At 36.3% G+C, this 23,582-nt stretch overlaps 1 protein-coding gene across 2 annotated transcripts in view; it reads left to right on the forward strand.

The window, feature by feature from the left end:
• The first annotated feature begins 5,212 nt into the window (after positions 1–5,212).
• LOC120516150 (SREBF chaperone) overlaps positions 5,213–23,582 on the forward strand; it is a 130,863-nt gene continuing 112,493 nt past the window's right edge. Inside the window, exon 1 of one of the 2 annotated variants that reach the window (XM_039737620.1) lies at positions 5,213–5,431. The gene's annotated coding sequence lies outside the window, so the exon portion shown is untranslated. Of the gene's footprint in view, positions 5,432–6,280; positions 6,299–23,582 lie in introns of those variants that run through there. The other variant, XM_039737621.1, reaches the window with a different exon arrangement.

Raw genomic sequence — 23,582 nt, forward strand, 5'->3', positions numbered from 1 at the left:
TCTATCATCCAGGGCCACCAACATTATCAGAGACTACACTCAAACCCCAAAATGGACTGTTTGTCCTTCTGTCCTCTGGCAAGCAGTACTGAAATATACAGTGCAGAATCAAGCCACTCCACTCTTAAATAATGACTGGACTGTTAATACAGTGCAATATACTGTATAATTTAACTGTGCAATATTAACTTCTGTTATTGTCTGTTAAGTTAATGTTATGAATCTGACTTTACAAAACAGCAAAAGGGTGATGCCTTCAGAAAGCCTACAAAACAAATCTCATTCAAGGCAAGCCTGACCCTGGACAATTGGTGGCTTAAGGCTTGACTGGTCCTCAAAATGGTAAGCTGGCTTTTAAAGATCAAAATACAAGAGGCAGACTCAAATATTTTGAAACACAGTATACCTCACAAGAGGGAGTACAGTGAAACTCTGGCTTGAACAGAGACAAGTCCCACCAGAATCTTTTAAAAAAGTATTTAACAGAAATTGCAAGAAATCAAAAGGCAATCTAGACCAAACAAGTTTCAAATTGTAATCTAAAAGAGTATTCCAATAAACAGAAGAAAAAAAAGTAAAATAACTAGCAAGGAATAAAGAAACGGCACAGCTCACAAAACTCATCTCCAAAGACTATCCAATGAACCACAAGGGACCGCATGTCCCAGGAGTCTTAATAGGATGAAGTGATAGACAGGTGGCCCCACCTCTTGGGGAACTAGCCACAAATCACAGGAAAGATAAAGATATTTCTAAGAAATTGTACAGAAATATTGTTAAACATAACAAATACAACAATACATTAAACATATCAACTGAATTATAAAGAAACATAGCAATATTAACAGAAGTAACTAAATAATTCAAACAGAAAAACAAATTAAAAAGGCAAAGAAAAGGGTCATAAACATAAGCAGAGAAGGAACCTTGCAAAAACAAAACAGTTTAATTTATGTGGCGGATTATGCAGTGTAGGGTGTTTGTATGTAAGTATGTATGCATGTATGTTGATGATTCTCTATTGTTTATTCTCATCTATTCCCATTATTATCCTTATTCATTTTTGTTGGCTATTCTTGCACATAATCACGCCAGGTGATTCAATTTAGTTTTTCTGTGCAGTGGTGTGTGTAGTTTTGAATGACAAATAAAGTTAACCTTGAACTCCTGAGATGACCTTTCAGCTAATATTCATATTATTTTATTTACTTTTTACTAATAAAATTACTCATTCTTTTTCAATTTTTCTAAAAGACTTGAGTAAGTATTTTTGCACTTCAAAGTATGTCAATAAAAGAACTGCTGAAACAACTGGAAAATATATTTAAGGAATACTGTAAAATTTATTTTGCTCTTATGTAAGTATTTGATGACTTTTCAATTGTTTGTAATTTTATTATTTTTCTTGCTCTTACGTTTTATGTAAGTTATGCCTGGTTCTTAATTATTATGATTAAGATGGTTAATTTTATTGAAAGACATTCTTAATTGGTTACATAGTACGTCAATAAAGAAATAAAAAGGGGACTTGTTATATTTCAGTTATTTCTCAGGAGACCAGGATACATAGTCTGAAATCTATTTTTTATAAATACATTTCTTTTTAATTCTTTGCACATTTCAAGAATATACTGTATAACAGATATTCTTAAATGTTTTTTTACAGTTTGAATAAAGAAAAAGATAAAGAATCTGTACCAGATATATTTAAATGAAATGAGGCTAAAAAGCTTTACAACAGCAATAGCATTGTTTAATGTTTTGTTTTGTTGAGATCACAAACTTATTAATGTATAATTCAATTAAACAATCCATGCAAAAAATATAAATGATGTTATCTTTCTGGAGAGCCTCATCTCATGTATGTACAATTTAGCTTGTATAATAATTAAATTAATTATGCAGTGTTCAGTTAAGCTAAAGGAGGCATTTTCAAAACATAACTGTATGTACTGTAGCAGCTGTCAAGGGCTATCTTTTTACCATTTCTTTAATTCAAGTCTAGGAAAAGATCTAAGCAAAAGGAGCTGACAAATACACAATGAAAAAAAAAGTTCAATAGACTGTAGCCTCTTTACAGTACAAACAAGCATCGCTAACATCAAGGAACTTACACAGTGTGTTATCAACCGCTGAGCAGTCTCATTATTTTTGGTATCTGTGCAATATTTTAAAAAGCAAGTCTTGATTTTGGTTTTGATAAAAACTTAAAAGAAAATGTCCATATTAAGTGACATTTTTCTCTTTGTTGAGCTGACCATTGAAATGTCACTGGAATGTTTGTTTAATCAATTAATAAATGCTTTGTAAAATTATTATTACAATTCTTGTCCGATATATTAACTCCATTTATATATAATAAAAATCTAAAAAAAAAGGTCTCTAAATGGTGTGACATCTTTTAATTTAGTAGAAAAAAACATCTGGGTGTCCCATACCGCTTTAAACTCTCGTTTTTAAATAAATATATCTGAGTTGTGAGCATAAATCAGAATAGGCAATCATTCAATGACTAAAAACGCTGGTGAATCAACAAAATATTGTTATGAAACCATTATCTAAGCAGAACAATTTTCCTTTATGAGTGATATGTTGGTTGTTGTAGAGAAAAAATGCTGGTAAAAAATTATATTTGTAAATCAAAAACTAACTCAACAAAACCTGTTTATGAAAGACAGACAACTTTATAGGTAGCTTACTAATTTTGTAGGGGCATAATCGGGACGTTTAGTCACCCTATATCAGGAGTTATTAAACTTTTTAATCTGAGGACCCAAATAAGAAAGTCTGGACCATCCTGGGGCCCAAGAAGGGGACTATTATCGTAATAACAGCAGAGCCATAGACAATTAATGTTAAACAATAAAAAACAGAAAATGTTTTTGTTTTCTTTCAAGGATTTCTTTGATGTGATTGTTAATAAAAGGGAAAAGTGGAAAGTAACTGTATTGTTAATAAAACAATAATTATCATTGAAAATGAAATATCACAGTACCAGTGTAAATAATTAGTACAAGTTTCTAATAAAACTGCGAGAAATAAATTCTTGCGCTGCAGTGCGATGATAAAAGAAAAGTATGAATGAACACTTAACTTAGTCACTTGATTTACGGCGCCGGATAGAAAATAACATATTAAAAAATAACAATAATAGATAAAAACTATTTACCTAAATTTTTTTATATAACGATATTCAAATGAGCTCCACCATTAATATATATACACATTTTTGTAAACAAGTTTTCAAATCCTTCAGCATATCCCGGTTTTCATTGAAAATAAGCTGAGTAAAAAAAGTAGCTAAAGTATTCCTAAAAAAATGAAGGCACTTTTTTGTTTATACCAGTGTTTTATCAACCGCTGAGCAGTCTCATTATTTTTGGTATCTGTGCAATATTTTAAAAAGCAAGTCTTGATTTTGGTTTTGATAAAAACTTTAAAAAAAATGTCCATATTAAGTGACATTTTTTTTTTTGTTGCGCTGACCATTGAAATGTCACTGGAATGTTTGTTTAATCAATTCTTATATATACCTTTTCTTATATGCTTGTTTGGCATGTTTGGATTGTTTCATTGATTGTAAGAGGGAAGATTGTGTCATGGAGAATTTTGTATTATATTTTAGTGCTATAAAAATCAAGGTTCACTTGATGGTATTTACCAGTGGTATTTTTTAACATACCACTGCAATAAAAATATAATAAAAACAGGGCGGTATATATTGGCATAGAATTCTCTGTTGAACGAACTCAGCTAATTTATTTACACACCCCATCACAAACATGTCAGTTTTCAAAATACATTGCCCTATATACTACACTGAATTCGCGGATTTAATGAACTAAGTTCAAATTGCGCGCCTATTGAATTGAAGGCAGTGGTTCTCAACCTGTGGGGCGCGAAGTAACAAAAGGGGGCGCGAAGATGTGAAAAAGAAAACATCTGTTGGAACCAAAACAAATAACTTAAACTACATTCTGATAATAGAACAATAAATACTGTATAGGTTAGATAAATGTCGATAAAAGTTAAGTAGGTATAATCAAATATGCATCTACATTTCAAAAAATGTTGGGGCGCGATTAAAACTGTTATGAAAACTCTGGTTGCAAATACTTAAAGGTTGAGAAACGCTGGAATAAGGTGATAACAAAGCCACTGTGGTAGATCAGGTTGAATTTGCTCTGCTGCACCAAACATTCAAAGGTGTCAATCCAGAGCACATCAGAGAGGCTGAGAGACACGACAGATCAGTCACCGGCACAGACACACACGGGGCACTCCAAGGTGAGCAGTGCACATATCAAGGTCGGCATTAAAGATTGAGTGCTGAGGCAACAAAAGCAGCGGGATAAACACATCTGACCTGCTGTTGAAAAAGCATTTGCTTTTAGCAGCATCCCTCCCTGCACATCTTCAAGGTCCGGACAGGTGACAGTAAAAGTTTTTAGTCACAGCACAGTGCAATAATAAAACATTTCCTAAAACACATAGTTGTCCAGTCTGTATCATTCCTAAGCAATCTTCCAGTAATAGAGGCGCAATCCCAGTTACTAACACATTAACACTCAAAGCAAGAACACATTCCACCTTATCAATTTAATATTTAAAATTTAAAACCGCTAAACCCGCCATCAACAACTACAAAAACAGTTGAAATCGTTACTCAAATATTTTTTGTTATAGACATAAAACAAGATGCACGTTTCCATTTGATATATCTTTACTAGTGTTCTCGCCTTGTTCGCTCCCGGTCCACGCTGGAATTTGCTGTTTAATAAAAAAAGAAAGAAAATCAGACTCTTTTGGGTCATAATTTACAGAGTGGACGTGGGACCCGAACCCACGTATGCTTTAGTATGAAGCGGTAACGCTACCGCTGCACCACTACTATTTTCAGGAGGATGGTATATAATGTATGTTTTTTAATGTATACATGTATGTATGTAGTGAAGACGAAAACAATTATATATAGATGTATACTATATGACATACCTTCAGTGTTGCATGAAAACGTTGAGGCGAAGAATGGATATTTAGGAGAGTATTATAGTGAGAGATGTGTCGTCACCCGTATTGCTAAAGCTCTTCTTTGCAGCATTATGCATTCAACAAGTTTAGCTGAATTACAAATAAAGTTTCACCGCTTTGAAACAGTTAGAACGCATAGCGCTTGCGCGCGCGAGTGAGCGAACAGGTCAGGTGTCAGAGTTTAGAGGTGCTTCACGTTGTTGTCAAAATGAGAGCCTGCTGAGCTGATGTCTCGCGCGAGCTCTCCGGCCGTTGAACCCGCGAATAGCCTCAAGACCCGGTTGCTTAATGTACACAGCAATACAGACGAGTCGATGTGGTATGAGGTGGAGCGCTTGTAGGTAGCAAGGGGAGCCACGCTAACAACCAGAAAGAACAAAAAGAAGGAACGTGCACTATGGTGAGTAAAACGATGAAGGCCAACGGGGGGGATAAACCGGTGAGCGGGCAACACCAGGCAGGCGCGTCGCTAAGCTACAAGAAAAGAGCACTGAGTGAGAGGACTGGCCACCGGGACTTGAGAATCCGTTTCTCATAGGGGATTGTGCTACTGCTTTCAGAATGATCCTAGTTTAGACGATGTTTCTAGCGTGCGCTTAAGTTTAGTCGAACTCCCTTGAGTCCACGGTGTGTTGAAACTGCACTGTTTATGTGACGGTCTTTCAGGAATGAAACGGGCTAAAGATCTGGGACAGAATTTAAGTGCGAGATAGTTTGAATAGTTTCTACAAACATGCTTTATTAATTCATGTTCAAATTGTATACCTGATTTATTGGTTCGATATTATTATTTTTTTTACTGAGGCGTTAATAATTCGACCTCGATAGATTAATAGAAACAAACAAAAAGTTCATTTTAATGATCGTAGGCATTGTATGCCTCATCATCTTCCGCTTGGTTGTAAATTTTCCCCATTATTCTTGTTCGTTTTTATGTTGCTATTATTAATTTTGAAAAATTGATCAATTTTTATTTTTACGCTTCCAGTTTTACCTTTACGTTTTGTTGCGAGAGCACGCTCACACGTTTTTGCTTGCAGCAGGCTAGCTGCAGTATCACTGAATTTGCTAAACCTGTTTATAAGCAAACAGCTAGTGTTACGTTAGGTAACCACGGAGCTTATCAAATGAGTTTCACACTGCAGTCTAGTCTGATGCAACTTTGAACTTCGTTGCTACAGGCATCTGTCCCGCTGTCACAAGTTCAGACCGTCGATGTCCAGTGAGTGACTTATCGCCGACGGCTTTCCTCCACTGCTTCTTTAACGTACGTTGACCCAAGTAACGTTTTGATGATTCTTAAAAATGTATTTGTATGCAATACTCGCGTTGACAAGATCAACCTTTAATTCCACGTTTCTTGTTTTTTTTTCATATTTACTAAATATATTGGTTAACATTAGTGAAGCTCTCAGACCAATTGAAATATAAGAAAACATTAGTGAAACACTCAGACCATTGATACTTATTATGTTTTCTAAATAGTTAATTATTCCAATTTCTCAAGAAGTCATAATACATTTTATGACTTTTGATCCCTTATCTATAGCAGGGGGAGTGTTTTGATGTTTGCAACACATTCTGTTTTCAACATGAAAAAATTCAGCCTGAAATTGATCACATTGCTGATGAAACTTTGGTAACGGTCTTCAAAAAAAACATTGTGTAGTGCATTCATGCATCATATGTCTTGCTCAGTTGGTCAGTATTTAGTATTACTTCTTGTTTGTCATTGTGGTTCTGCGTCTTGTCTAATTCTTTCTCATCACTTTGCTATCCCGTACTTGCATGTATTAAATTGTAATAAACAATAAATGCAATAAATTCAAAAGCAGGATTTTGCTTATATAAGCATGTTGTTTTTAGGAGGTAAAAGTAGGAGGCTGTTTGTATTAGGGACCTGGTTATGTGATGCACAAAAAGACTAGATATAAAGAACAGTATACTCTCTGGTGGTTATTTACACACTTACTTATGAATTAACAAATGCATGTATTTTTCCATCTTTGTCATTTTTTGCATTCTGTATCTCATGCTTGACTCTTAGCAGATGTTGCTGTCCTTCTTTTTCTTCTTCCTATTATGGTGTTCTTCATAATGTAGTTAACCTCTGCGATTTTCTTGATGCTTAGCAGACATTGCTGCTCTGTTTTCTTTCTGCCGTGTTACTTGGTTTAGTGATTGCCTTGCCTTAATAAAATCATGACCTCCGGTCCCTTTGTTGAGGTTGCAGCTACCTACATTTTTTTTAATTTGTGTAACATATTGGGTCATAGGCCTTTGATTGAGACCATGATCGAGGTTCTAGCCACAGTAGTTTGTAATCATGTGACTGTTGCACAGACCTTAGCATTTTATGCTATGTATAGTGATTTTTAAATATTGCCAAGGTCTTTTTGCTTTGTAACCCCTCCCCACCAAATAGATTAATAACTTGCATGTTCAGATTTGAAATCACAGCCTGAAAACAGATTTTCCTCCCACATTCTAAAGAGGTGCATGTTAGGCTATTTAACAATTTTACATTGGTCTGCTGAGTGTGAGTGTGAGTGTACCCAGCGCCCTGTCTAGGGTTGCTTTCCACCTTGCCTCCCTGTTGTACTAAATTAGCACAGTTAGAAAATTACTAATTGCAAATAAGCTGGCTATTAACAATCATATAGCTTCGCTTTCACTAATGTACAATAAATAATTGTGTGCCTCTTTTTTTATATATCATATATCAAGTGAAATTTACCTTTTATCTTCATATGCTTTCTTCTCTTGTGCTTTCTTTTTATACTGGAAGCACAGTAACAAGCTTTGCATATCCTAATGTTCGTAATGTTTCTTGTAGCATGTGCAATGTTTTGCACCCAACTCATAGTCCTTACATTTTTGGTGTTGTGGTGCAGTGGAAAAATCAACAAGCGTACTGGTGCAACATACTGAAATATATAATTGCCACTGTAAAATTCCTAGCCTCCTGTGTTGTGCATTTTCAGGGTGAGAACAAACAACTTTCTTCTCCAAACACTGGCATTTTTAGGGTGGCTAGAGCTGATCAGTGAATTTGAACCCCTCCTGTCTGAGCGTCTAGCTAAGCACAGATGCAAAGCCTGCGGAAGAATGAATTACCTCTCCTTCATGATTTGTGACAAGTTCATTTATGCCATGTCTGACAAAGTACAGATTTTTATTTTGGAGGTAATTAAAAGAATTTATCTCTAGTTTTAGATACCACACCAGATATCATTCACTATGACAATCCTGTTCTGATCATTCGCTGTGTGCAGCAGGATGTATGGTCCTGTGTGTAACCATTTGAGGTATGGGAATCCTTTTACTGTAATACAAAATCCTTTTTGCCCATGTCTCAGTATGAGGCAAATCTGCCCCGTCTGTATCAGCAAATTGTTTCTGCCTTATGAAGTCTTCCCAGTGGCTTAAACGTAAGCAAGAGAGAAGTTAATCGGGACTATAGACCTACTGATGCTTTCTTTATGTTGTAACCATAAGTTAAATGATCTTCCTAACCATAAGAGTATTAAATGCAAGCAAGAAAAAACAAAAAATTAGAGCGCTGTGAATGAAGTATCTGCGGCGTTATGTACAATAGTAAACATTTACTCAGTATTAACCCTGCACTAAACTAGTTCAAATTGTATGTCGTCATACCTTCAGAATGTGACAGTGTGCCTACTGCCTTGTTTTGATTTGTTTGATTTTAAACTCAACTCATAGTGAAAATTTACAGAAGTTTGTATATTACACAAAGCATGTATTTATGCTATTTTGCACATTTGAAGCAGTGTTGATCTGCCACAGAAAAAAACCACAAAAGACATTTGTAACATATCAATTATTGGGCTGGTGAACAATCAGTTGGTGTCGTTGGTGATTATTGTAACACAGATATGTATCATTTTCAAGGCAGCTTCCAGTTGTGCTTTTCTGCCAGAATTTCCAAAACGTGATTTTGAAGGCTGTCTGTTTCTTTCTTTTTTAAAAAAACATTCAGCTCTGCAGTTGCTTCTATATTCATTAAATTGCCATGTTGAAATAAGTGTTCCATATCACAGTTTATTGCTGCCAACAAGACATGCAGTGCTTGACTTTGCTCTTTCTAGCGCAAGCTCACCTCTGTTTTTAATGTACGTTGGGCCTCTGGCTGGGATAATCTGTATATATTTAATTGACAGAATTAATTTGTTGGGTGGAAAATAGAATAATTTGAAAGACACTAAACAGCAATCTGTAAATCTGTGTGAGAGGCATTCATGTCCCTTTATATTTGGTAATAATCTCATGGAGTTTTAGTATCCTATCTGAGGAACTGACTATATTTACCTATATTGTTTGAAATGCTTTGGCAGTCATTATTGGTGTTGGTTATTCTACACATTACTGCACTCCTGGTATTACTGAAGTAATTCACTAGCTACATGTTTCTTCTAGAATGTATTTTTAAAAATGTTAGTTTTCATCACTGTTTTGTCTGTAGAAGTTAAAAGGTGCCAAGGTGGTGTGTTTTTAAATATTTATTCATGCATTTGCATATGTTCTCTCAATTTTGTCAATAGTGAATCCATAGAAAATGTGCATGGCGTGTGTGTATTTAAAAAAACAAACACAAAAAGCCCAAATGAATTTCATTAACCTATATTTCATAAAGGCTGGTTTATACTTCATGCTCAAAGTGTATGTGCACGTGTCATGGCTACCATGCATTCCCTTCATTCATTTGACGCGTCCTCTGAGCATGTCGTCTTCTTCGTGTGCGCGAGTTGCAGTACCAGCAAAAACTCTGGGGGTGCAGCGTGATCAAGTCAGAATGTGACGTCAGAGTGTCTGTTTATTATCTACATGTGACAGAAAGCTGCTTTGCGGATCCTACAGGATCATTGTGTGTGCTTCGATGTTTGATCATCAATGGTGCTTTTATATTCAAGTGTTGCATATTCCCTAACATAATGACACAATACATTTTAAAAGTCTCACATACCATCTTCTATTTTTTTTTTTTGGCGCCTTCACAACAGCATCAGAATGTATCACAGTGTATTTTAGCCACAGAGAAAAAAAATCATGGACACAGTGAAAAGGTCCATTTTGTGATTAAAGTGGAAATTTCGGCTTTAATCTTCAAATGTCCACTTTAACCTCGTAGTTTATTTTATCATTAAAGTAGACTGTCGTAAAAGTCCTCTTTAAACCGACCCTGTTGTTAATCGCTATGTGCTTCTGGGGCTTCCCCTTGACCTGACAGCAGCAATCGCCAAACAAAACACATTAAATTCATGATATTCCTGCTCTCTGCACATTTAGAATCCTTAGATTTATACTTGACTAGCAAAATACCCGCGCTTCGCAGCGGAGAAGTAGTGTGTTAAAGAAGTTATGAAAATGAAAAGCAAACATTTTAAAAATAACGTAAGATGATTGTTAATGTAATTGTTTTGTCATTGATATTGAGTGTTGTTGTCATATCTATCTATTTATATATATATATATATATATATATATATATATATATATATATTTATATATCTGTATATATCTGTATATATATATTTATATATATATATATATAGATATATAGATATAGATATATAGATATAGATCAAAATACCTGCATTGGCAGCGGAGAAGTAAAAGAAAAGGAAACATTTTAATAATAACGTAACATGATTGACAATGTAATTGTTTTGTCATTGTCATGAGTGTTCCTGGCATATATATATATATATATATATATATATACACATATATATACACAGTTATATATATATACATATACACACATACATATATATACATACTGTATATACACATATACATATCTACATATATACTGTATATACACATTTATATATACAAATCTACATATATATATCCACATATATATATATATATATATAGGTGGGACTCGATTAAAAAATTAATCCAATTAATTAGAGGCTGTGTAAGAATTAATCTTGATTAATCGTATGTAATCGACACGTAAATTTGCCCCAAATCGCAAATGTTTTTTTTAATTTAAAAGTGTTTTAGTGGGCTTACAGAATCAAATAATAGACATGGACATGAATATTGTAAACTGAAGCTGTTTTAATTTCTGAAAAAAAAGCCTTTAAACTGCATTTGAATTCAAAACAGAAACAAAAATATCATCCCTGGTTAAAATTGGGCAGACTTAAAAATAAAGTGGTAGTTTAAGTACTTTAAGTAGATTTTCAGAATAGTATTGTCTTTAAATAATAATAACCAAAATTTCAACATAAAGTGCAGTTTTTCTTCTGAAAAAAATAAGTCAGAAACATAAAAGGTAATTTGACCAACTTAATCTTTAAACTCTGAGTAACCTTAGCCAAAATTATTTTGTACATTAGGCTAAAACAGTGTGATCATTGAACATTTTGTAATTAGATGTAATTAGAATTACTAACGGTCACGGAAGTCCAATGATCCCCAGTAAGAGCCACAAAGTCCGCTTTCTGTAATGCATCTAATTTTGCTTGCTTTTCATTGTGCACAAAACCATGCTTTTATCAAGGCTTCGGGAAGTCGAAATGATCAGTCGTAGGAACGCGCTTTATTCCGACTCTAACATTTTTGTAGCTGTGATGTGTGCATCAGTGTAATGGATGTACCAGGAAATGATGCATTGACAAAAGTTCCGTTTGCTTGGAATTGAAAGTGTGATTAAATGCGTTATTTTGTAACGCGTTATGGAGTACATGCATCGAAGCTTCTCAGCTGTGCTTGTGCTAATAAAGGGAAACATTTTAAAAATAACGTAACATGATTCTGCGTTAACCGAATATTTTTCATACGTCCCAAACCAAGGAGATCGAAGGTAAAATGAATCAGTAGCGCGTACATACTCAGTGCATCCCTCTCGAATCGAACCTCGAATCGGCATTAGAGGCTAAGACTCTACAATTGAGCCACAGCATGTGGCTTGTCTATGCGAGTATGTACTGTAGATAGGGGTATATATATACATTTAAATATATACCCGCGTATCGCAGTGGAGAAGTAGAAGTTATGAAAAGAAAAGGGAACATTTTAAAAATAACGTAACATGATTGTCAATATACAGTAATTGTTTTGTGAGTGTTATTGAATGTTGCTGTCATCAAGGATTTGATTATCATTATTTCTTTCAATCAGGGTCGTATTTGTAGGATGTGTTGTGTTCAAGTTACATTCCGTGTTTGTCAATCGTTGTAAAGATGACAGGTTTCATTCATCGATTCGTTTCTTACTGCATCAATAAACAGCTCGTCTTCTTCTTTATCTGAGACCTGACACACTGCATGCACGGGTTTTTTACACTGTCTTCCTTTAGCGGGACATTGACTTTTTCCACCGTGTGCTTTGTTTCCACAGTAGCTGCATTTATGAATATGCTTATCAGGCGCTTCATATTTTTGCTGCCTTTTCAACTGTGTAATTCGGTTTTGTTCAGCGCTCTTTGGAACTGTTGCTTTTTATCTGTGCACTGCGTCAGTTCACGTGAGCCACTCGGTGTACTTGCATCGAAGGTTCCCAGCTGTGCTGGTGCCATCTCGCTATGTCCATGGCTGTATTTAATGTTACCTTAGTCCTGGCACTTAAAACTTTCTCTCGCAGTTTCGCTGAGTTTGTGTCAAACACCACCCTGACCATCTCATCTTCCTCTCCATAAGCACAGTCCTTCACCCGTGAATATTTACCCGTGGCAGTTTGCTATTGGATTGCCGCTGACGGACGGCCTTCTATGGGCAGGCACTAAATTACAAACGCCAGCGGCAGCCTGTCTATGAACTTAATTTAAAGTGTAGGTTTACATCGTGCTTTGTTTCCAAAGTAGCAGAACTCCTTTCTTATTGTTTCGCTGCCTTCTCAATTATATAATGCATGTTTTCTTGAGCGCATTTTTGAGGTCTTCCTGGTTTTCTATGTACTGCGTGATTACGTGGGAGGCGTGATGATGTCACACGAAACTCCGCCCCACGGCGTTGAAGCTCATCTCCATTACAGTAAATGGAGAAAAACTGCTTCCAGTTATGACCATTACGCGTAGAATTTCGATATAAAACCTGCCCAACTTTTGTAAGGAAGCTGTAAGGAATCAACCTGCCAAATTTCAGCCTTCCACCCACACGGGAAGTTGGAGAATTAGTGATGAGTCAGTGAGTGAGTGAGGGCTTTGCCTTTTATTAGTATAGATATCACTTTCACGATGAATTGCATTAAAGTATGTATATTACATTTCACAAATAAGTCGTAAAATAATTACTACTGTTAATAATTACACATGTGGGGGCGGCACGGTAGCAGAGTGGTTGCGCTGCTCCCTCACAGTAGATAGTCATGTCCCTGGTGTTCCCTTCCTGGAGTTTGCATGTTTTCCTGGTGGGTTTCCACAGTATACTCCGGTTTCCTTCCAAAGGCATGAAGGATTGGGGATTTGGTAATGTTAAAATGACACTAGTGTATGTGTATGCTCATCAGCTCATGCTGATATAGGAATTCTTTCTGCCTCATGCCCAGTGCTAGCTGGAATGGACGCATCTCTGGATTGATGGAAGTAATCATTAGACATCCTTTGTAGAGATATTGTGGCAAGGTATCATTATAATTTAATGGCTGTTTCAGGCACTTCACAACTCAGCAAAGCTGAACATTTTGTCACAGTGATGATATCTCGCACAGCCACCTGGTGGAATCTTCCAGATTTATGTAAAGTATGCGTGGAAGTATAAAAAGTACAACGCTTCTGTAGCAGTAACATCCGCTGGAGCATGCGTTGTGTCGTGTGAAGTATAAAGCTGCCCTTACTCTGTCTTAAATAGTGCTGTCTTGACTTTTAAAGTATTGCTGGCAAAAGTATTTTTACATGTGAAATATTAAGTACATTCACATGAAATATTTTTTTCTTTTTTAACACGTGCACATATGACGATTTGATCTTCATTTAAACAGCATAGATAAAGATGATATAACAAACTTAATGCCACGTTTACATTTTGATAGTCCATTACATCTCTCTATTATAAAAAAAAAAAAATCCTGGAGAGAAACACTAGGGCATCGAGACGTGATTTTCACGTTAAGATCAAATAAGCCAAGAGGCAGCAAAACATTCAGTCGTCTACAGGATTTGAGCACACACAGATCCAGGGCTCTCAGCGCATATAAAGCGTATAAGGACTGTATGTTATAAATGAAACATCGATGAGTAAGCGAAGAAGAAAGCAGAGCCTAGAAAAGAGACTCAAAAACATTGGAGAGAAAAAAGAGCAAAAAAAAATAATCTAAGTGCAAATTCAGAAAATAAGGAAAGTTAGTTATCAGCCCGGAACAAGTGGAATTAGGGAAAGAATGTCCAATCTGGCTCCGAATTAAAAGACAGAGTAAAAGACAAAGTAAAACTTCATAAAGACGTTCACAAACGGCGCTAAACACATGCAGAGCAGGTTAGAGTTTATGAAAGCAGTGGAATTTGAAAGGCTCCAAAAAAAAAAAAACCTTGCCATGATACACATCTGGAGAAAATTAAAGGATATGAAAGTAGGAAAATTAAAGTATAAAAAAAAGAAAAAAATCGCAGTAGCACAAACAACAAACTGCCTCATTTAACTGTGTACATGTCTAACTTTGCTTATGCACAATAATCACTGCACTGTTGCACCTTAACACTTAATTCTACTTTATTCACATAATTTTACTTATTATGTTCTACAATACTGTTATCTTTCAATCTATGACTTTTTGTGTGTGTGTATGTGTATATATATATATATATAAAATTCACTAAGGCGAGACACCCATGGAAAGCACGCCGGAAGGGGCGTGGATTCACTAAGCCGCCGACAAGTAAGATACTTATGGCGCATGCAGGGAGGAGCCACGCCCACCAACTCCAAGACCATTGGATACGACGACAACTTGCAGAGCCATGCCCACCAACACGGGTGCGACGACACAAAGAACGGCGTCATTTATATTCGTCTGTCGTAGAGGCCTCATGTACTTCCGAGCCTCCTTGACTGTTCATAGAGGCATGTTTCTCGCGGAGGTGAGTCGCCATATGCAGCGTGTAAAACAGTTTGCGAGGGGTATCCCATGGCATCCTTAAAACAGTCCTTTACAACTGAGGTTTAAACACAATGAAGTAAGCAGTCTTTAAAAACCGAGTTTTCGGTTACGATGCACGACCGTGTGCACCATAACAAACTGTTTTACACGCTACATACAGCAATTCGCATCCGCGACAAACATGCGTCTTCACTCACAGACAATTATATGTTGCTCTCTCCAGAGTTCCATCTTTTCTTTCACTTTCTGTTGTATTCTCAAACCTCCTCCCTTTTTAGACAACAGTGTCTTTCCAGAAGTGTTCAACCATCAATAAATAATTATGCGGCGTTTGTTATGCCGCGGGTTCACTATTGTGTTGTATTTTGTTCTCTCCAGAGTTCCATCTTTTCATTCACTTACTGTTGTATTCTCACACCAACCCGTTTTAGACAACTGTGTCTTTCCAGAAGTGTTTAGCATTCAATAAATAATTATGCATGAAATTAAGCGTGTGTCTACCCGGCGCAGAGAGGCGTGGGTATGCCGTTGAACCCCATTCGGGCTGCAAACTGTGGAATTCCCACTAAGTGCGACTCATACGCTCCCACTGGTTGCGTCCCTACCCTTTGTGCACACCCCCCTCCCACTCCGCTACTACCGTGGTCGGGTGTCTTGGTGGATTATATTTAGAAAAGCAGCCAACGACTCAAGTGACGAGTTGGAGGTGGGCACATGAGCGGGCAGTACATACTGAATGAGAATTCAGCAGACTAGCATGACGGAGGGAGCTGAATGGACGTCCTTCTCCTCTCCTCCCGTTCCACACTCCGCGCCATGCACCCCCATCCCTCCGTCTGGCAAGAGAAGGCGAGATTGCGGTCCGACAGTTTTCAGTCACGGGCGATTGTGTGTTGGTTCGTTCCGTGCATTGTTACAATGTTGCTTTTCTTGCTGATTTATTACATTACCAATTTTCAAATGTTAATTTTCTCCTGTGCTTAAAATCATTAAAAAACCGGCCTGATTATGCGACGTATGGTACGCCGCGGGTTGGCTAGTAACTGATATTCTTCTAACTTTGCACAGTTTTTGAAAAGCGGATCAGGATACATTTCACTGCATGTTGTACTGTATAAATATGCATGTGACAAATACCGAATCTTGAGAATTTCAAAAACGGAGTTTACCACACATGCATTTATTGGTTACTTTGTAAAAAAAAAAAATAATAAATATTAACTGTTGATGATGTAGATTGTTTTGTCTGTGCTGAAATTCCAAACCGAGAAACCTATCCTGAATTATGGTACAAAGTCATTAAACACGTCTCACTGACCTCATTAAAAAGATTCAGCATATTGGGACTCACAAGATTCCATATATTGTTTTTACAGAAGTTCTGAAATAAAAGTGAAACTAATAAAATAGCAACAATTCAAAGAAAAAAAATCTTAAAATTGTGTATCCGGAAAACCAAACATGGGGGTTGGTGAGCGAAGCCCCCTAGTAATTTAAATAAACATAAATGCAAATTTCATATTTTGGAAGTAGTATGCCCCAACATTTATCACTACCTCAAATAATTATTGAAATGTTAGACCTGTAGTTTAATTTTGTTTTTTTGATTTTAAAGTGTGTGTTGTCATCATGCCTACACTGAAATAGTGGCCTTTAGAAATAGTTATACCTTATAGTTGCATATGAACTACAGAGACTAACTATATTTCAAAGCACACTTTTGCCTACTTGTGTACAGTAGTCATAATTTGTCAGCGTCCGATAATTACACTATTCAGTAATTCACAATAATTCTCATTGCACCAGAAGCAGCATGTAAGCCGTCATCCCTTCATTTCATGCACCCTCTGCTCCCAAAATCTTACAAGCTGAAAAAAAAGCAGCAGCATCCTTCCCCCCTTCTTTTTTCAAAATTCTTGTATCAGTTATGTGGTAAAATACAATACTAACGATTATATTTTCTTATTAAGTTTGTATATTGTTTTAACAGGTCATTTTGATTGTGATAAAGTTTGTCCTGAATGATTAAGGTAACATGTAGACATCTTGTTTAGTGAGTGCTTTGTCCTTTTGTACTCACTGTACTTTGTGTCTTGTCGCTTTAAGAAATGGCAGTTTTCAGTGTTTAACTTAACTTTTCTCAAGTAGTGTGTGTTGATGATCAAACCTACGTAAATATATACAGCATAAGAACAATAAAACACATTGGTATTTGTCATGTTTATCTTTAATTATATTAATCTTTAAACACATTTTGTAGCAGTGTTTGGTATAGTGTTTCTATGTGTGCCTTTGCAGGTAAATACACATTATTTTATTACAGATTTTGTTAATTAGATTTGTTTTGTAATTCTGTTTCAAGAATTGGTTGATAAAACAGTTTTTAAAAAAGTAAACTTTAGCTATCAAAGGCATCGTAGATATTATGTTTTTTTACACAGTGTTTGGTGTAGTTTAACTGTTTTATTTAATTATTTTAGACCACTCACAGAAATAAATGTCATTATGTTTAGATAACAGCAAATAAAAGGAATAGGTATACTTTTGTCCTTCCTCTGTGCTCTATTCTGCAACTCTTTGTTCAGACTCCTTAAAGGCAAGTGTAGGGAACCATTACAAATAATGTAAATCGTAAAAAAGTAGTGTCAATTTAAGTCGATACTTCCCTACTTAAAATGAGTTTTAAACAGAAGGCATGTCACATTTAAGGAGTGCAATCATAAGCCTCACCACTGCTGTATTACTGAAGTTAACTCCTTAAGTTAAAGTGTATGATAATTACTAGTACAATTACAATAATATTTCCTAGTTTTTACACTGATCCCATGTCACATATTGTGCTACATTAGTAGTGCAAGGTTATACCATGTTTATATGTTGATGTTAAAAAAAATGAGACACCATGGGTAAATCAGTATCAAATTTATGACAGTGACAGAAGCTACATGACAAGACTGTGTACATAGTGTAATTGTTGCTATGGGTTTTTGATGGGAACATAATGCTCTAACATAGCTAAGATGATGTAAAGTTAGTGTTACATCATCTTGGTTTATCACATTCTGCAAGCATTCCCCCAAGGTAAAGGAGCAATGTTAAAATGTTTAGCAACCTTTACTTTGCTAAAAGAAGTCTATATTGTTAACTGTAGCAAGTGTGCTAGCTTTAGCAAACTGTTAACCCTCAGCAGCAACTGTCTTCTACTTCAAAAATAAAAAAAATATTTTCAGCATCAATCCTGTTCCTTTTAAACCTAGCACATCTCAGAAAATACGTGGATGCTCAGACGGATATTTGTAGAAGAAGCAATCAAAGAATGCATGCAACGCCTCAGTTTATTTATTATTGTTGGACATAATTTCTGCCTTTTTTTCTTTTTGAGATTTGTTAATCTGGTGCAGTAGCTCTGAGAGGCATTTTCACGCTTAGTTTTTACTCACTCTTTAATCTAGTATTATTGTGTGTTCTAAAGTTCTCCTTTGCAGTCATTTATCAGTGTGGTACTGATACTGTAAAATAGCTGGTACTGTTGTGTTTTTGCCATTTTAGTATCAACTGGTACAGAGAAATCACTTCTTGTGACATCTCTATTGCCATCTCTTAACACTTTAACCATAGTGAATAAGTTAAGTTGTATCTAATTGAGCCTGTCAAGACATGATGTACGGTATAAGGCTTATCTCCATATACAGTCATTATAGACACCGCCAACTTGCTACTGCTCTTTTCTGCCACATCAGTTATATGCTGTAATGCTGCCATCTTGTGGTTAGTCGTAGTATTTTTTTTGTGGTAGCAACTGCTTGTGGAATATAGTGCTTATAAATACAGCGTATATACTGTAGTCTGTAGTTTTGCCGTCAAGATAAAGGTGTAGAGCTGCTGATGTTTTGGAACAACTAGATTTGTTGCAAGATGAATATTTTGATGATAATGACGGTGATCAAGAAAGTGATAATCAATTGGATGATGTGGAACCTGTAGGTTCTGGAACTGATGCAGATTGCTGCCCTGAAGGCATTTTTTATCAAAGAATCCACTTGTCACGATTGTCCGCTCCACACTATATGGATATTCTGATGCCCATTGTGTGCAAACAGTCACCAGCTAACAAATGTGTTGTGTGCAAACTCCAAGGGAGAAACATTGGGCTTAGTGAGGTTTGCACTTTAATGGGGAAATGCTCCATGTTCCTCCCTCTTCATGTAAATGCATCAGTGTAACACACAGGGTACGTAAGGTTAAAGGGGATTACATACAGCTGATGAAAAACACAAAGATATACTGTACTTGAGTAAATAGCATAAACAAATGAAAATCATAAACATCTAATAATGATGATATATATACTCAGAGTTTCCATTGTCTTATGAAATTTCTGGGGTGAAGCAGGGTAATGCAGCTAGTCAAGTATAAAGCACCTCAAGAAGAACAGAAGGATATGGAACATAGTTCTCAGACATAAACATTATTGAAAATCTGTGGGTAGACTTTAAATGTACTGTGCATGCAAGATGGCCCAAGAATATCTAGTTGCTGTAAGCTATGTGTAAAGGAGTAATGGCAGAACAGAGTTCAAAGAGTCATAATTGGATATAAAAACATTTGAAAGCTGTGACTTTTGCCAAAGGGATGTTGCACAGTACTGACTTAGTATGGTGTCCAAACCTAAAACAAATGCCCCCTTAGATTTAATTTTTTCAAATAAACCATAGCTTTACATTAACATTTTCCTAAAAATGTCATTATTTTACTTTTTCTGTCAAAGTTGTATTTACAATTTTTTACTTTAAATATTAGCAAAATATTAAACTTAGTGAGGTGTATGCACACTTTTGCATGGACCGATAATGTAATGTTAGTACAGAAAATTAATTTACACATAGAATGACAGTACAACTGTTTTCGAGTTAGTAAGTTACTGCTAGATCCATTTAAAACTACATTGTTGCTGGTAACAAGCATGTTTTGGTGTGTCAATACAAAACACTTAACTCCTTTTTTTGGTGATTTAGCACTTGCTGAGCTTGACGTGGATCAGGCTAGGTAGCTGGATGTAACAGTGTACCCCAGAGACTGCTGAGTTGACACTTGTTTCCATCAAAAATACGTAAATCTTTGATCTTTGTGCTTCAGTACCCATTGAATGAAAAGATTTTGAGTCTGAAATGGGAGGAGACTTTTTTTGCCAAATGTGAAGAAATTGCATTAGTACAATGTTGTCAGACCTGAGCTGCTTTTGTGAACTTTAGTTTCATCTGATCCCAGCTTTTGTAATGCTGCCACAGACTGTCAGCCTGCTTGACTTCCTGCAGCCTTAAATTATTTTGAAGAAACAGAAGGTATTGGTGAGGCCACCTAGCTGTTTTCCACTGTGTCATTATAAAGCAACTATGAAACTGTGAGTAACATCGCTCATATTTTTAAATATAAAAACAGACAAGGTTGAAACAAAGTAAGCACACGTTGAGTAGTGATATGTACAGTAGGTAATATGTACAGAATACTGTAAAGAAGATGATGTTAAACATTTTTATTTCACATCATGAAGGCAATAAAAGTGGTTCTTGCAACATTTTTATAAACTTACTGAAACACTGGTAGCTTTTTTTTAAATCTGCATCTTGTATAGTTTGAATTTCCCTGTTTCATTCTACTGAAGGATAGCAGTTTTTACTCTTTTATATATTACCTTGTTTTTCAGAAGAATCCTGAATACTGATAAGAACCAAAATGATTAAACAGTTCACATTTCTCAAAGTCTGCAAACAGATGCTCTTTTTTAGTCATTTAAGGGAAAATGCCAATGTAGCATTCTGGTGCAGTTTATTCTAAACAGCCTAAAGCTGTGACTTTTAATTTTCTGGTGCAGCATATAATAGTTAGCGTTTTTATGTATGGCCTTTGTTTTGATCTTTTGGTATGGTAACGTATTTGTTCAGAGTTGAAACATCTTGGTGCACTTTGTAGTTGTATTTGACACTCATTTAGATGGTCCTTTAGATAATGCTGTTAATTTACTTTACATACATACAAATCACTTTGAGTCATACTGTACATAAGCATTAACTCTCCCTTTTTTTCCACCAATGTATATATGTTTAATAGAAAAGTGTATGTGTGTGAGTGTATAGTATGTGTAACTTTTTTTTGTATTCTTTGTTCCTCTGTATCTGTATACATTTATATTCTTTCCTCTGTATATGTGTTGAAATTTACTTCAGTTTATTTTTGCATAACACTCTTCACTGGGTACAGTCTCAGAGTGATTGCACATATTTACCTTTATAATGTATTAACAGTAACCATACATTTACATAGATGATAATTCAGTTGCCTCCATGGAAAAATTAAAACATTATAGATTCTAAAGAAAAAAATAAATACAGTAATCCCTCCTCGATGGAGGATCCCAAAATGCTTATACTGTACTGTTTTGAAATTTTGAGATTTATGGTACTTTTCCCAGTACCAGTACACTGTTTAAATGAGAGAAATGTTTTGGCTATATTTGTATTGGTATCCTGTGATTTCTGTGAATAAACACAATTTCTGGCTGTGTGCAGGTTTTGACTGGTTGTGTGTGTATGTTTGTGGTGGGGCAGGCACAGAGGACGTCCATCTGCCACTCTCAAATAAAGTAGCAACTGGGAATTGAGAAGGGATTACTTAAGGTCAAAAAGGAAAAAAAGACTTACAAGTAACTTGGTAGTGTCTACATGTGGTTTTTCTTATTTGTACACAGTTTGCTTGAGTTTGCATATTATGTTAACTCCAAAGAGCAATAAATCAACTTTTTGATTGCTTCAGTCACTTGCTTGTACAGTTTCTTTCTTCCTCCTGGAAAGGGAAATTACGATGGTGTCAGAAGTGGGACAAGCCATCCCATTGAGACCTCTGTCACAGGACGCAGAGGGCGTGAGAATTGCAGACGACAAACTTACCCCTCCACCCTGGTGGTAAGTGTGGTGCAAAGAAGAAACTGCTGACTAACATGAGGTGCCAAGATCTTCAAGGGAAAGACACAAAGTTCCGAGGTGGAAACCAGGTTACTATATATAACTGGCAGCTGGGAAGCCTTTTAGAACAGGTTTGAAGGTTTTACAAAGATGAATAGTTGGGTGACCAAGAATTGAGTAGAGCAGTTAGTGATGGCGCTGAAAGGGCTTTCAAACTCCTTGAGAATGTTCCAAGGGGGGATTTAATGGACTTGGAATGACATTTGAAGGCAATTGAGTGTCATTTCAGGTGGACATAAACTATATTAGGATCTTTAAGAAAACTGCATGAATGAACTCTGCTGCCAGGGGAGCACCTGGGAACTTTTGCTGTGGAAGTACTGAGGCTGGTGGGGTGAGCCTATGTACACTTTCACTGCGGGATCTGAGACAAATTGATGTGTGATGTATTTCTCAGTGGACTTGTTCCTAAAGCCCTCCTCCACCATATGCAACTTGCCTCAATAGCAACTCTAGAGGAGGTGCTTGAGCATGCTGTTGAGTTCAAATTGGTGTGTGAGGGGGAAGTGACCTATACTAAGGGTTACGAAAGGGAGTCTAAAAGAATGTGTTGCCAGCAACATTGGGATTATTGAGCCATCAAGTTTTCCTTGGTGCTCTGCTGTTTTGTTTTTTTTTTTTTTTTAAAAAAAAAAAGCATTTTTATGTTGATTATTGAACGCAGTTACAGAGAAAGAATCTTATCTGCTTCCCCTAATTGATCAGGCCCTTGATTTGGTGTCAGGGTTGCATTAGTTCTTCATGCTGGATTTAAAAAGTGGCTACTGACATATGGAAGTGGCCCTGGAAGTCAAGGAGAAAACTGCATTCTCAGTTAGGGGCTGCTTTTGGCTGTTCCAAGTGCTTCCATATGTGCTGTGCAATACACTGGCACCTTTTTAGTTTAGTAATGGAGCTGTGTCCTGATGGGCTTCCCTCGTTCCAGATGCCTGGTATATTTTGATGATGTGGTGGCACATGGACCCACACTTGATACTGCTTTGTACTCCCTTTTAACCATGCTAGCATGATTCAGGGAAGCTGGACTTAAAGTACACCCTAGTAAGTACCATTTGCTGCACTGGGATGTCACCTACTGAAGAAGAAAAGACTCAAATGATCTGGTGCTGGCCGATGCCAGCTAACATATGGTATTTACATTGTGCAGTGACCGCACAGCCTTGCAGTGGTTAATGTTGTCTAGGGTACCAGAGGGGCAAGTGACAAGGTAGCTGGAATGGCTACTTTTTATTTTTTCATTTTTACAGTTTTAGGCCTTGTTCACACTGGCGTTAAAATCGAGCGTTTTTGTGTTCGTAGCGTCCGGTGAGCGCGGATCAAGCGCCGAGTGTTTTCTACGTAGGAGTCAATGAGAGTGTTCACACGGGCTTTGGTGACGCGCTTGTCCGGCAGCGCTTTATACGGCATCAAAAACGTTGCATGCAGCTTTTCTTGGCGTTCAAAACCCAACGAACGCAAGGAAAC

Source organism: Polypterus senegalus, chromosome 15 (assembly GCF_016835505.1).
Source record: "Polypterus senegalus isolate Bchr_013 chromosome 15, ASM1683550v1, whole genome shotgun sequence".
Lineage (NCBI taxonomy): Eukaryota > Metazoa > Chordata > Cladistia > Polypteriformes > Polypteridae > Polypterus > Polypterus senegalus.